Genomic DNA, 15,122 nt, shown 5'->3' on the forward strand with positions numbered 1-15,122 from the left:
GTATTAGATGTTCCTGGGAATGGTTGAGAATTAGCTTCAGATATTATATACTGTATGTAAAGCATGTAGTCTGCTGTTAAGCTAAAGCTGCTTCCCCTACTTTTAATTCTTTATGGCATTAAAATGATCTGGGTGAAAAACAAATTACAATCTGAATTCATCATTAGAGTGAATTGGCTGCAAAAAAGGCAGGTGCTATGTTGAACAAAGGAATGAGCTGTCCAGGTCAGCAAAGATTTGTCTCAGCTAGAATGGTATGTCCAGCTTCTGATAACATTTTGTATGTAGAGCAAACAAGCTGGCAACATTTCAAAGGAGAAGGGAAACAAATATTTCAATTTTTAACTATTTAAAAGAGTATCATTAAGATATATGGGAATAACAATGCAACCATGTGTGTATGAATACATGTTACAAGTAAGAATGTATGAGAAGCATCAAAAACAGAGAGACTAAAAATAAGTGGATAGTGGGAAAATGATCAAAATAAATTATGATGTTTCCTACAGAGATTTTAATTAGACTGGAAATACCATCTGCTGAAAGTAGTTGGAAAAAACGTCATTCAATTATTGGGAAATTGGAATATCATCTGAGTCATTCAAATTAGTAATACCTATAAGTATTAGGTGGGAGAGTAGCTATTAAATTAGTCTCCCAGCTGCATAGCAACCACTCTGGTGAAGCCCCAGGACTCTGTTCCTGGGCTAGTGGTGGGAGTTTCCCAGGCTTGTAGTACGAGGGGATTTTAACCTGCTTTCTCTGGTGGCAGCGTCCAAAACAGCTTAAGAGTTTGTGGCCACTATGATAGCCATGGAGCTCATCCAGGTCACCAAGGATCACAAAAATCATATGCCAGATTGTTTTTGTTTTGTTTTTTCTGTTGGGGCAGTGGCGGTATAATCTGGAATTTGGGGGACTAGTTTACTCTCTGCGGTTTCCTGGGCTCCAGCTCATCATATGGAGGTTGGACCTATTTGATTAGTTTGCCCTCAGTGATTAATGGGCCTGGATTGGGTCTAGAGGGAGCCTGGGGTTGTTTACAAAGGTCTGATTCGCAGTCCAAAGTCTTGCTTTCTGTCTGGAATAGGGAAGTACTGGAGACCTTGGATGAATTGTGTTTTTACAGCCACTTCTCCCTGAAGTTCTCCTTGGTTTACAGAGTAACAGGAGATGAAATGGGAGAAGAAATGCCTAGCATGCCATGACAGCAAGGGTAGTGAAATGTCCGTATTTCACCACACTTACTATGTCCATGGATAACTGTCTGGTAGCCTTGTTCAAGTTAATATGGACCCCCCTAGCGAGGGCTGATTTGGAGGTTCATCTACAGGATTGCTATGAAGAATATGCTAGTCATCTGTTATATATGGTAGCCTTCAGTAGGCCCTCTGGAGATTTCTGAGGCTGAGTTTGGTTACCTGGAAGGAGTTTCAACCTGTTAGTCCTGTGGAAGTAAATTGGATTCTCAGAATTGTAAGCTTGGCCCCCTGTATATTAAACCTCTGTCACTCCTGGCCTGCTAAGGTACCCAAGAGGTGGCGTGTTGTTGGGTTTGGTGATGGTTAATTCTTCTTTGAGAGAGGAGGTGGCCACACAATCAATTTAGGAAGTGATGGTGCTCCCCCTCCTCAATAAACCATTGATAAAGCCACTCATGCTGACATTTATCATTTACTTTCCAGAGTAGGTGGATCATCTATATTTCCAGAGAAGGTGGTCAGGAAGCATTTTAGAGCACACTGAAAGAAGTGTATTGTCTGGATCTCTTTCGGTCAGTTTTCAGATCCGAGTATGGGACTGAAACAACATTGATTAAAAACTGTGGTGGAAGTGAGGTGTGGGTGGTACAGTGCATCCATCTTGGCTCTGTTTGACCTCTCAGCAACAATCATGATATTCTTCTGGACAGGTTTTGGGATTAAGAGTGTGTTGTGTTGGTTTTCTTCATTCCACCAAGGCCAGTTCTAGTCTGCATTGTTGACAGTGAAAGAGCTGTAGCCTGCAGGCCTTGCTTTTGAGGTGCCTCAGGGTTCAACACTATTCTAAACTCTTGTTTAAAATGTACATGAAACCACTGAGTGAAGTCATTTGTCTGTATGCGGATGATACCCATCTTTTACATCTCTGCCCTGGGATGTGGAGATTGTCTTAGTGTCTGGAGATTGGGAGCTTTGGATGGGGAAGAACTGGCTTCATCTTAATATAACAAAAGCAATTGGTTTTGGGTTTTAGAAACAGATTGGTTCGTCTCTCTCCAGATTGGGGAAGTGGCAATGTGGTTCTGGGAACTTTCTGTAGCCTTTTCCAGGTGTAGATTGGGCACTATCCCAATCAGAATTGGTGCACAGTTTGGGGGTATGCAACAAACAGATGGTAGTTATGGTTAGGATGACTTTTTGCACAGCTTCATATTTGTGCCAATTATGTTCTTTCTTGGACAAGGAAGCTCTTTTCACGGTCACTCATGTCTTAGTCACCTCCCAATGGGATCTGTTTTTGAGGTTTGCCCTTGAAGATCACCAAGACCTACAGCTCAGAGGTGGGTTGCTCCCAGTTTGGCCCGGATCGGGCGTATCGGTGGTGGCGGCAGTGGGAGATTCCACCCATCTACTCGGCCGTTGAGCGCACCCGAACTGGTAATAAAAAAATTGGCAAACCAAAACTGCTACAGCTGGTTAAAAATATTGTGGCAAGGGCATTTTTGACTAGTGGATGCTCAGGAGCTTCTGGGTACAATTCAGGGTGCTGGTGGACAGTTATAAAGCCCTTCATGGCATTGAACTGGGTTATTTCTAGAACAGTGATGGCGAACCTTTTTTGGCTCCCATGCCAAAAGCGGGGGGAGCACAAAGGGGTCATGCACGGGTGTGCACCATACCCATAATGCCATGCATGCATGACCAGCTACAACCCCCCCCCCCCGCTTTTGGCGTGGTTTTTTCACCCTCCCCAGGCTCCAGAGGCTTTCTAGGAGCCTGGGGAAGGCAAAAACAGCCCCTCCAGGACACCTTCTGCAGGCCTCATGAGCTTCCCTGAAGGGTCCGGAGGGCGAAAAACGAACCTACGGAGAACCCAGAACTTCACGAATGGTGACTTCCGGTTTGTCCGTAGGGCTGTTTTTCGCCCTCCGGAGCCTTCAGGAGGCTTCCCTGAAAGCTCCAGAGGGCGAAAAACAGCCCTACGAACAAACTTGAAGTCACTTCCAGTTTGCTCATAGGGCCAGTTTCTGCCCTCAAGAAGCCTCCTGAAGGCCCCTGAAGGCTCTGGAGGGCAAAAAACAGATCTACGGGGAACCCAGAGGTTCGGGAATTGTGACTTCCGATTTGTCCGTAGGGCTGTTTTTCGCCCTCTGGAGCCTTCAGAGAAGCCTCCTGAAGGCCCCTGAAGGCTCCGGAGGGCAAAAAACAGTCCTATGCCCAAACCGGAAGTCCGTTCTTGAACTTCTGGTTTGCCCGTAGGGCCAGTTTTTCGCACTCCGGGGGCTTCAAGAAAGCCTCTGGAGGGCAAAAAATGGCCTCAAAAGAAGGCTGAAGTCAGCTGGCCAGTGGGCGCCTACATGCTGGCCAGCTGACAGGGCAGCACCTCGCATGCCATAACAAATGGCTATGTGTGCCACCTGTGGCACACGTGCCATAGCTTCACCATCATGGTTCTAGAATCATTTCTCCCTAATTATTTCTACTGTATTTTTCGGAGTATCAGACGCACCGGAGTATAAGACATACCAAGGTTTTGAAGAAGCAAATTTAAAAAAAAAAGTTTTTGCACTTTGCAAACTGTTGGGAGTATACTCCTAGTGTTGGGCAGGCAATATACAGCATATCTATCTACCATGACAAATGGTCGCTGTTACTTTAAATGAGTGGACGTACCTAACAGATGCAATTAGCTTTGCTATAAGAGGAAGTCAAGAGAGCTCATTCTCTCTCTGATTCTCTCTCTGCTTGTCCTATGATTGATGACTGGAACGTAAACTGTGACTGTAAGCAATTGTTTGTTCTTTGAATTGTGTTTGAACTAATATCTACTATCTACTATCACTGCTTGTGAAGCAACTTTAGTAGTAAAGCTACTTGTTTTTACTAGCAGTGTCTGTGAATCTATTAGTGTGTTTCTACTAGCAACATTTTTCCTCTCCGGCTGCACATTCCGCTGCACTACTCTCTGTCTCCCAACGGAGATACCCCCTAACACTGGTTATGGGCCCAGTGTACCCTTTGTATCCAGAGTGTCAGCTGCAGCGTTAAGAGAGAGGAGTTGCTACACACGTTATAGTTTTGCAAATATCTAGTTAGTCATTTATATCTGGGAAGATGGCACAAGGCCAAACTCCGAATTTATCATTGGTCACCCGGCTGGATGGCACAAACTACGTATCCTGGTCTGCAAAATGTAGTTTAATATTGCGTAGTGAAGGGCTATGGGACGTAGTACACACTCCACCGGATGTCACTGCCTGGGAGGCAAACAATGATGATGATGCTAAGAAGATTGCAGAGTTCCAGAGAAGGAATGAACGGGCGTTATGCATTATTGGTCTCACACTGGCTGACCAACAACTGAGTCATATCCGAGGTGAACAGTCTGCTGCTAAATGTTGGGACAACTTAAAGAAACCTTTACAATCTAGAAAATATGATATTAATGTGACTATAGATAATAATGCATCATTTAACCACAATTTATGGATTATCGACAGTGGGGCATCGATGTGCATTACTAAAGATAGAATTTTTTTTGTAAAGTTGGTTACAAGTAAACAACATGTTTCTTTAGCGAATATATGTAATGTATGATTCCAATGTTGTTAATGCTGTATATTCGAATGTTAAATCCCACAATGAGTGTATTCATTTAATGCATAGGCGAATGGGACATATCAGTTTCAAAATGTTGCAAGAAACAGTGAAGTTAGTTGATGGAGTGAAGTTAAAGCCATGTAGCCAGTATATAAATTGTAATGTTTGTAACAAACAGAAGAATAGAACTACTTCGGCTAATAGGTTAAATGCGTTTAAGACCAAGAAACCACTAGAAGTGGTATTTACTGACTTAATAGGGCCAATGAAACCTAGTTTGGGGGGAGCCTGTTATGTACTAACCTTTTTAGACCATTATTCAAGATATGGTTTTTGTTTTCTGTTAAAGAACAAAACAGAAACATTTCAACGGTTCACTAACTGGGTTAAATTTGTAGAGAGAAAAACAAACCATAAGATTATTACAGTAGTGACTGATAATGGTACAGAATTCACAAACTCTAATTTTACAACTATGTTGCAAAAGGCTAGTATACAGCATAAACATTCTGCATCGTATCGTCCACAACATAATGCATTTGTGGAAAGAAGAGGACAGACATTGCAATCTATGGTTAGAACTATGTTAGCTGATGCTGGATTGCCTGAATCATTATGGGGTGAGGCAATGATGTGTGGAAATCATATTTTAAACAATGTGATTAACACCACAACTGGTGAAATACCGTTTACCAGATGGTATGGTAAAAAACCAGACCTCAGTTACATACACATATTTGGAACCCCAGCTTGGGTTCATATTCCTTCACAATTGAAACATAAAGGATAAAAAAGAGCTCAACAACTAATTTTTATAGGCTATAATTCTAATCACAGGTCCTACAGATTTTGGCAAAGAAGATCAACAAGGGTCGTTAGTAGTGCAAATACCAAATTTATGGAACATATAGGATGGAATAGGTTAGAATTAAATGATGATGTAATTATAAAAACCAAGTCTAGCACTCATGAAGATGATGAGAAACCAGGATTGGATATTAAAAATGAGTTGTCTACTCAAGAGGAAGTAGTAGAGCAGGAACAAGTGAAAATGGAATGTCCAGTAATAAGTCCTGAGTTACCAAGGCGTTCTACACGTGTAACTAAGCCACCTGATAGGTATCAGGCAACTATGGCTTATCATGTTAACAAAGTTCCTGCAACATATCATGAATTGACCACATTTCCTCCAGAAGATCAAAAGGGATGGAGAACTGCAATGACTAAAGAACTTAAGTCTTTGCAGAATATGAAAGTATATGCAAATATGATTTACCTCCAGGTAAGGAAACAATAGGGAGTAAGTGGCTATTCAAAATAAAAACTGGTGTAGACGGAGCCATAACATATAAGGCTAGACTAGTGGTTCAGGGTTTTGACCAAACAGCTACAGATTATGATGAAGTGTTCGCACCTAGTCTAAAATCCACTACACTTAGAGCCGCTTTAGTTTGGACTGCAAAAAATAAGTACTTGATTAGACACTTGGATGTAGAAACAGCTTGTCTACATGCACCATTACAACACACAATCTACATGAAAAAACCAGCAAAGACAATGACAAGTCTGAATGTTGGATTCTGAAGAAGAGTCTTTATGGCTTAAAACAGTCTGGTTATGAGTGGAACCAGTGTGTAGTAAACGCTTTAACCAGTATTGGGTTTAAAGCTGGTTTAGCTGATCCATGTCTGTTTAGAATGGAAAGAGATGGAAATGTTTCATTACTTCTTTTAATTACAGACATATAGCCTTGTTAACAAGACAGAACAAGAGGCCATTAAAATAATTGAACAGTTGAGAAAACATTTCACTATAAAAGATCTGGGTGAAATACATCAGTATTTAGGCTTAAGGATTGATAAAACCAGGGGAGGGTTTAAAATATCACAGATGGATAAGATAAACAATTTACTGAAACAGTTCAAAATGGAACAATGTAAACCCTCAAAGACTCCTATGAGTCAGGAGTTTAACAATAGCAATGATCAAAGTGCTATGTTTGATAAGGGTTTGTAGCAATCACTAATCGGAAGTCTGTCATATTTAAGCAATTGGTCAAGGCCTGATATTGCATACAGCACAAACCAATTAGCTAGGTATAATTCAGACCCAACTGAGAGGCATTGGCAGGCTGTAAAAAGGATTTTAAGGTATTTGAAGAAAACGATGCACTATGCATTATACCTTGAACCTAATGAGGAGCTAAAGCTGACCGCATATGCTGATGCGAGCTTTGCTACAGATATAGACACAAGAAAGTCAACGTCAGGAATAGCTGTATTTTTGGGTAAGGCATTAGTAGGATGGAGATCTATTAGGCAGAAACATCTGAGTCTGTCTACCATGGAAGCAGAATTTTCATGTCTATCACTACTATGTACTGATTTAATATGTTACAAACAGTTACTGATTGATCTAGGAATAGAAGTAAATGATTCTATTACCGTGTACGAGGACAATCAGGCAGCTATCCAAATGGCTACTAATTTGGCAGTTAAAACTAGAACAAAGCATACGGATTTGCGTTATTTAAATGTACAGGAGAGTATTAAAAATAAGCTAGTGGAGTTAACATATTGTATCTCAGAGGATAATATAGCCGACCATTTCACAAAGGCTCAGGGTGCTATTAAACACAAAGAAAGTTGTGAATATTATGGCTTGAAATTGTAAATATATATATTGGCTACCCAAAGGAGAGAATGTTGGGAGTATACTCCTAGTGTTGGGCAGGCAATATATCTATCTATCTACCATGACAAATGGTCGCTGTTACTTTAAATTAGTGGATGTACCTAACAGATGTAATTAGCTTTGCTATAGGAGGAAGTCAAGAGAGCTCATTCTCTCTCTGATTCTCTCTCTGCTTGTCCTATGATTGATGACTGGAATGTAAACTGTGACTGTAAGCAATTGTTTGTTCTTTGAATTGTGTTTGGACTAATATCTACTATCTACTATCACTGCTTGTGAAGCAACTTTAGTAGTAAAGCTACTTGTTTTTACTAGCAGTGTCTGTGAATCTATTCAGGTGTTTCTACTAGCAACGTTTTTCCTCTCCGGCTGCACATTCCGCTGCACTACTCTCTGTCTCCCAATGGAGATACCCCCTAACACAAACCTCCTAAAATGGTTTTTTTTAAAGGGCATGAATAGCCTTTAGGAGGTTTGTAGAGTGCTCCTGGGGGGTGCCCCTCCTAAAACGAGCAAAAAACGGCCTTTTTTTTTGCAGAAAGTGGCCCATTTTCTGTCAAAAAGGGGCATGGATAGCCTTGGAGGCTTATAGAGTGATCCTGGGGCTGGGTGGGGACAAAATTGAGCAAAAAACAGCCCATATTTTGCTCATTTCTGCCCTCTCCAGCCTCCAGGAGCTCTCTGAAAGCCTCCTAAAAGCTATGCACAGCCATTATGGTGAAAGGGTTTCAGGAGGCAAAAAGTGCTGTATTCAGTGTATAAGGCGCACCCAGATTTTCAGCCTCTTTTTTTAGGGAAAAATGTGTCTTATACTCTGAAAAATATGGTATTTATTAAATTCAACAGAATAGGTATGTTATTTGGTGGGACCAGGAAGTGATCCTTTTCTGTCATTGTGCTTGCCCTCGAAACATCATACCCATCCCTCCCTGAGCAGATTGATATTGACCCCGATATTGTGAAGTTTTTCACAAAACTTTAAAAGCATGTTCGTGTCCCCAGGATGGGGGGGGGGGGTCAGATAAACATTTAGACTATGTGAGATCATTCTGTTAATCATGGCTCATTTCGGTTCTTTTACCTTGTTTGACAGTTGTGTGTTTTATTTTTTATTTTGTGTTTTTAACTGTTTTTAGCTGCTTAAGAGTTACCATAGTGAAATAAATGGCCATATGAATATATAGATAAATAGAACTAAATAAATATTCCAGTGCATCATGTTATGTATATTATGTAGAAACTGCTTTGGTTAGTTTTTGTGATACCTTAAACTTCAAGGCTTAAAATATTTTTTCATTTCAACTAATGTTGCCTTTTGAGTTTTTTTTACAATGAGAAATTTCCAGATGTGCTATAGTTTTTAGCATTTCTGGCCAGCAGTATTTGATAGGAGTTGTGGTTGGCACTTCTGGAGGACACCCAAGTTAGAAAAACTGGCCGACATTTGTAACTTTTACTTCTCTTAACCATAGCAACTTGGTGTAGTCTAAGGAATAAATAAGTGGCAATGTTGAATGGATGAAAATGAAGAACAACTGAATTATACAGCCAAATATTAGTTAGGTTACAGCATCATACTTCCTCTATAGTTACAAACGGATTTCTTAATGAGCATTTACTGAATATAGGATGCTATCTCTTTTCTTTACCTAATTTCTGTAAACAAAGCAGGAAAAAAACTGAAGAGCTATTGTAAAGCAACAACAATAAGGAAGACTTTGGCGGCGGGAGGGGGGGGGAGCAGAAAATCCAGAAAGGAGCCAGCCCATCCTTCTTCTTCGGCTATGGCTCTGAGTATGGCTCCAACTCACCCACACCGAATCTGGGATCTTCCTGGCAGTTCAAAACCTCAGTAGAACTCACAAAGTTTTACTCACTTTAAAAACTTTCTAGTAAAATAATAGCTTTGCTGATTTGGGCAATATAGACAGAAAAGAATGGGTGTAATTAGGATCTGTGTAGAGAGTATTCTTTTAACTTGTCTGCTTTTCGTCTGGTTATGTTGTTGGATGTTTTGAGAGGGTAAGATTTTTATTCTGCTTTTTATTTTCTGCTTAGCAAATGGAATGATGTTACTTTGCCCAGTGCAGTGATGTATATTTGTCTTGTGCTCATTGCGCAGCAACTTCGAAAGTGATGTAGTTCAGAACAGAAAGGATCAGTTAACACAACTTCCCTGCAGAAATTGCTTAGATATGTTGCTGAACTCTATCTCCCATCATCCTTTATTATAGGCCATACCAACTGGGCATTGGAGTTGGAGTTCAACAACTCTGGGGGGCTACAGTTTAACATTGTGCTCTCATGGTAAAACATTGATATCAGCCCCAACTCATTTTCCACATTAATCCATTACGTCCAATAATGGAAGCATCTTGCCCCAAAATGATTCTAGTTTTAGTATTTGTTTTGCAAGCAAACTGAAGGTACCCAAAATATCATAGCTGTGCAATGATCCTGTTCAAGGTCGCAGTTAGATTGGAAAGATACATCTTTAAGCCCCTCTCCAAATATGTGTTAGAATCTCTTTTAAGAAAACAAAATTAAAAGGTCTGAAAGGCATTTGCAAAGGAGAATCATTGGAAATTATGACTTTGTGACAACCTTTCAGATAATATCCTCATTGTTCAGAGGTTATTATCATTCCCCCCCCTTAGTTTAAATGGCTGAACAATGTCAGTGTCACTGCATTTTTTTGTTTGCCAGCTGTGCTTAAACTCTAAGACATACGGTAGACTGATCTGACCCGTATCACTAAGGTCACTACGCATGTCCATATTCTTTTCCACATTATGCTTTTTTTGTTCGCCTGCCAAGAAGGTAGGCAGGAACGCTGCCAAAATGTAATCATTAGCTAGTAAGTTTTGTTTTTCATTTTCTTTACAATAAAATGTGTTTCTTAGAATATATCTTGGATTTATTTTTCTTAATTATGAAGTATATTTCAAGGAAAAAAGACGGTTCATCCCTCATTAAATACAATTACCCCAGGAGGGGAACGGGGCTGAAATTCCACCCTGACAGTCAGCTCCTTAAGTCTCTCTTCATGGGATGAGTACATCATTCCTCATTATCAGTATTGCCCTTCTCAGAATCCTTTTCAGTTTGCCTTCTTTTCAGGCAAATTTGCATTTGCAGGAATTTAATATCTGCCAAAGACATGTAGATACATAATTATTTTTCATTTTATTGCAACATATTTAGGCTTAACCACTGTAATGGGTGTCTCCCTCCCCTCATTTTAAACACTGTATGATGTTTAGATGGTGCAGTATACTGGGTAGCCTAAATAATAACTGCATTCTTCAGAGCTGGATCTTCCGCAACAACCTTAAAAAGTAATTCAATTTATTAGTACTAAGTTAAAACATATTCCTGATCAGAAGTTTATGAATATGTGGTCCTTGTTGGTATAGTTGAAACATCTAGCAATATAGCATTTTACTTCTGCAAAAATCTGTTTACTCAAAGCCGATGATTAAAAATGTAATAAACCATTTGAGCTTAGTCTATACTATCTCCATTTTCACTTCATTTCCCATACTCTCCCCAAACAGTTTAAAATATACCTTAATAATTTTTATTTTTGCCAACCTCAAGCATAAACTATGCAGAGAATACCATGGACCAAACAATGCTCATCCTCCAACTGACCAATAGGAGAGTATAAAAGAATGTAATCCATTTAATCCCTCAGGTTTTTGTCAGTCTTGGAGTAACTTCCCCCCCCCCCCCAAAAAAAACTCAATCACCTCATTCTACACAAATGGGAAACAAAACTATTAGTACCTGCCAATCTCTGTAGGTTTGTCTGGCAGTTTGCAAAAAAAAAAAAAAACAAAAAAAAACCCAAACCCTGAGAAGTTGTTGTACATGGAAACTTCATAACTACCAACCTATCATCCTTACAGTAAATTGCCTTTTAAAACTTTGATGAGTTGTGAAGACGAAGTATTAGTGTATCAGCAATTTTGCAAGTTGATGCTTTCCCTAATAGATGTTCCATTAAATGAATATTTTGGATGGCAATGGTAGATTTCCAAATCTTTCTATGTGAATGTGATCCATACTCTGTAGGGCTTAATTTATGGATAGGCATTTTAAAATAAACCTATTCACGCCAGACTAATTCAGTCATAGGAGCATCACTTTCCATCAGTTTAGTGATGCCTGTAGGGTGGAACAGTGGAGGTCCCAAATCACTTCTCACACTTTAACTCTGCCTCCCACCTCTTGGAATCACAGTAATGACCTCCAGCATCTATCTTCTGGTGTACTAAGTCAGAGAAATTACAGATTCCAAGCCTTGTGCTACTCTCTTGCAATTACTGTGTAAAAGTGAAAATAAAGTAAAAGTTATAGCACCACCTATAACTCGTCATATAATAATGAGTCGCCATGACGCATTAGGTAGAGTGTAGTACTTCTGCTGATTACTGGCTGCCAGCAGTTTGGCAGATCAAATCTCACCAGGCTCAAGGTTGATTCAGCCTTCCATCCTTCCGAGGTGGGTAAAATGAGGACCCAGGTTGTTGGGGGCAATGTGCTGTCTTTGTTAACTGCTTAAAGAGGGCTGTAAAGCACTATGAAGCGGTATATAAATCTAAGTGCTATTGCTATCTGAGATTTGTGACTGGAGTTATCAATCTTTCTCCCGTTGAACAATTTTACATGGTATACAAAAAATAAAACTTTATTAAAAAGACAAAACTAGAAAAACTCCTTCTAGCTTTACATTTTAGAATGTAGGTAATAATCTGTGTTAAAAATCTCAATTACTATGCTATTCTAATTTGAATAATCTAGCAACTGGAATTAAAGAAACAAGGAAAGGATCCAATGGACCATATAAAAGTAAATATCACAAACCACAAGATGATACTGATATGCTGGCAATGAAGGTAAAAGAACAAGTTACTTGAACATATGATTCACAAAGACAGAAAAATACAATATTTATATATTATGCAGATATATAAAAATAATTGCAGCAATAATAAAATAAAAATTAAATTTAGTGCAGTTGTATGTATTGTGCATATTATTTTTTTAACAGTCCTTTTGGACCAGATTTCAATCCTTTTCACATTTCAATTTACTTTTTGTTGTTCTGGAGGTCCTAAGATTTAACCTGGGGCTGAGTTAATATTTGCTCTTTTCTGTTCCCAAATACATTTCTTTTTTGTCTCCCTTCTCCTGGAGATTTGATTACATTTTTCCAAAGGAATAAAACTTCATCTTCTTAGAAAGAAAGAAGTTGGGGCAAATGCTTTTTGCTGATACTTGCCCATGTTTTGAGCAAAATGTTGGATATATATCCTACATTTAGTTCCAGCCTTGGGTAGGGTTTGATTAGATACACTAGAAAACCTTCATCCCTTATGATTCTGTGGATCAGGAACAGTATGAAAGCAATCCAGATCTCTAGATAGTTATGATTTCTCCAAAATAGTTGAAACAATATTGTATAGTTTACAGTAGTAGATACATATGTTGGTTGATATGAAAGTTAGTTCTTCTACAGTCAAAAATGAACAACCTGATACTAAATTAGGTTCTTGCCAAAATAAAGAACATATGGGAATTGTATCTCCTGCCTAAAAGAGATTTGTTGATGGCCTTTTAAGCACAGGAGAAAGAAGTACAGCAAATTGGAACACCAAGTGTTATAAATATTTGCAGTAGCTGTAATTCTTTTGTAATGACTTCGCTGTTTTGCTACAATAAATCCACTTTTCTGAATGTTCATGACCTTGGTAATATATTATTGCAATGCTTTGCCTTGACAGCCAAGAGAAGCATGACAGCTGTGCCTTGACTGTAATGTTATTTTATATTACATACTTTCTTGTCCTAATTTAGCTGAATGCTGAATAGCAATACAAGTTCCACACAGTTTGTGTAAAGCAAATTAATCCAGCAACCAGTGGAAATTTCATAGTATGGGTATCTATATTCAGATTATTTTCCCTCTCTGTTCAGATCACAGTAATCATTTTAAGCATGTATGCAGGTGTATGTGTTCTTATGAAAAAAAAACATATATATTATATTTAAGAGTGCTAGAAATGCTAGAAATATCTAGGATTCTTTTCACCTTGCTGAATTGTCCATTTTAATACCAAAGTACATTTTTTTTTCCTAACTATGAAAGTTGCTACTGTTCACAATGAAATTGGCAAGCACCGGATTTATGGTTACAACTAAGGGGCACTAATGCACAAATAAATGTCAGGTTGCCAATTTATAATGCTTTATAAATAATGCTAATTTGCAGATCTGTATGCACAGAGGAAATCCTTCCTGCACTGTGATTTAAAAAGTAAGACGTTGTAAGGAACTATGCGAAACTACTATCAGGGTGGATTTGATTTAAATCACGATTTCAATCTTGATTGAAATAATGATTTAAATCACTAGTAAAAAGGCTTGATTTAAATCAACTTGATTTGAATCATAATTTTTAAAGAGCAGCTGTTATCTTTGTCCCCCAGTGGCTCCTCTGCCCCTCTGTTGACTCACCAACAGTCCCTTTAATGGGAAGCCTGGTGATGTGGCAATGGCACAACAAGGTGAGAGACGTTTCAGGCAGCAGGTAAGTAGATGCCTGCTAACAGGCACTGCGATGATGGCTCTGAAATGACAGGTGCTCTTTAATATTATATTTATAAGCTGCTTTCTTTCATTTTTAGTGCTTGCCCTTCCTCCTCACACTTAGAGCCTGGTGGTACAGATGCATTTCTCTTCAAGCAATTATGCAGTTTGTAGTGTACATAGATTTGCAAAACAATGGGAGAAAGGAATATTGCTGAACTTTGTTTTACGATTTATCTCATGGCTACTGTGAAATTGTGTGAATGCATCAATGCAGTGTATGTTACCTCAGCTTGCAGAGCTTGGATTCCTTGAATGAGTTTACCAAAAAATGTAAATATTGCAGAATATACAGCCTCATGCTACATAACTAAGCTCCATTTCATGCTGAATAAACTAAATATTAATGTATCTTAAATAGTAAACTATCTTTAAATAGATTTTTTATTGCAAAAACATTTTATTAAAATAAATTTGATAAAAATTAAAAAAAAACCGATTTAAATAAAGAAATCCAAATTTTAAAATTTATTTTTATTTTAAAAATCATCAATTTTTATCCACCCTGATTACCATCGTTTCAAATGAAGTTTCCGTAGGTGGAAAATCTGAAATGTAGATATTAATGTTCTAAAAAGTATTGACCCAAATGGGTATTCAGAAAGGAGTGGTGAATGGACAGGAATAAAAAAAAGGAACCTATGAACTAAGTCATCCTTCCCAAATAGTGGAAACAAAGTGCTGTGGATTCCTGAATCTTCCGAGACCTGCACTTCTTTCTGTTCCCAGTCCTCATGACTAAACATATTAATCTTCTAAAGAAAAAAAAATGGTTGAAAAGATTATACAATGTGGCCTAGTGACTAAAGGATGATGACAGTATCTGGTAACGATGCATTAACATTAAAAGGTCTGCCTGGAAGCAGCCATTGATTCTGCAGCATAGATAGCCTGGTTGTTCCCTATGGAGTCTTCCTCCCCCAACCCTCCTCTTATACTTCCTAGCTTCCACAGAAGATGCTGGATGTGGCT

At 38.7% G+C, this 15,122-nt stretch overlaps 1 protein-coding gene across 7 annotated transcripts in view; it reads left to right on the plus strand.

Annotated features, from left to right (window-relative positions):
* KIF1A (kinesin family member 1A) overlaps positions 1–15,122 on the plus strand; it is a 106,887-nt gene that overhangs the window by 3,107 nt on the left and 88,658 nt on the right. Inside the window, exon 1 of one of the 7 annotated variants that reach the window (XM_081955631.1) lies at positions 3,942–3,985. The exons of the other annotated variants lie outside the window; for them this stretch is intronic. The gene's annotated coding sequence lies outside the window, so the exon portion shown is untranslated. Of the gene's footprint in view, positions 1–3,941; positions 3,986–15,122 lie in introns of those variants that run through there. 7 annotated transcript variants of the gene reach the window in all.

Source organism: Natrix helvetica, assembly GCF_964273705.1.
Source record: "Natrix helvetica genome assembly, chromosome: 5".
Classification (NCBI taxonomy): domain Eukaryota; kingdom Metazoa; phylum Chordata; class Lepidosauria; order Squamata; family Natricidae; genus Natrix; species Natrix helvetica.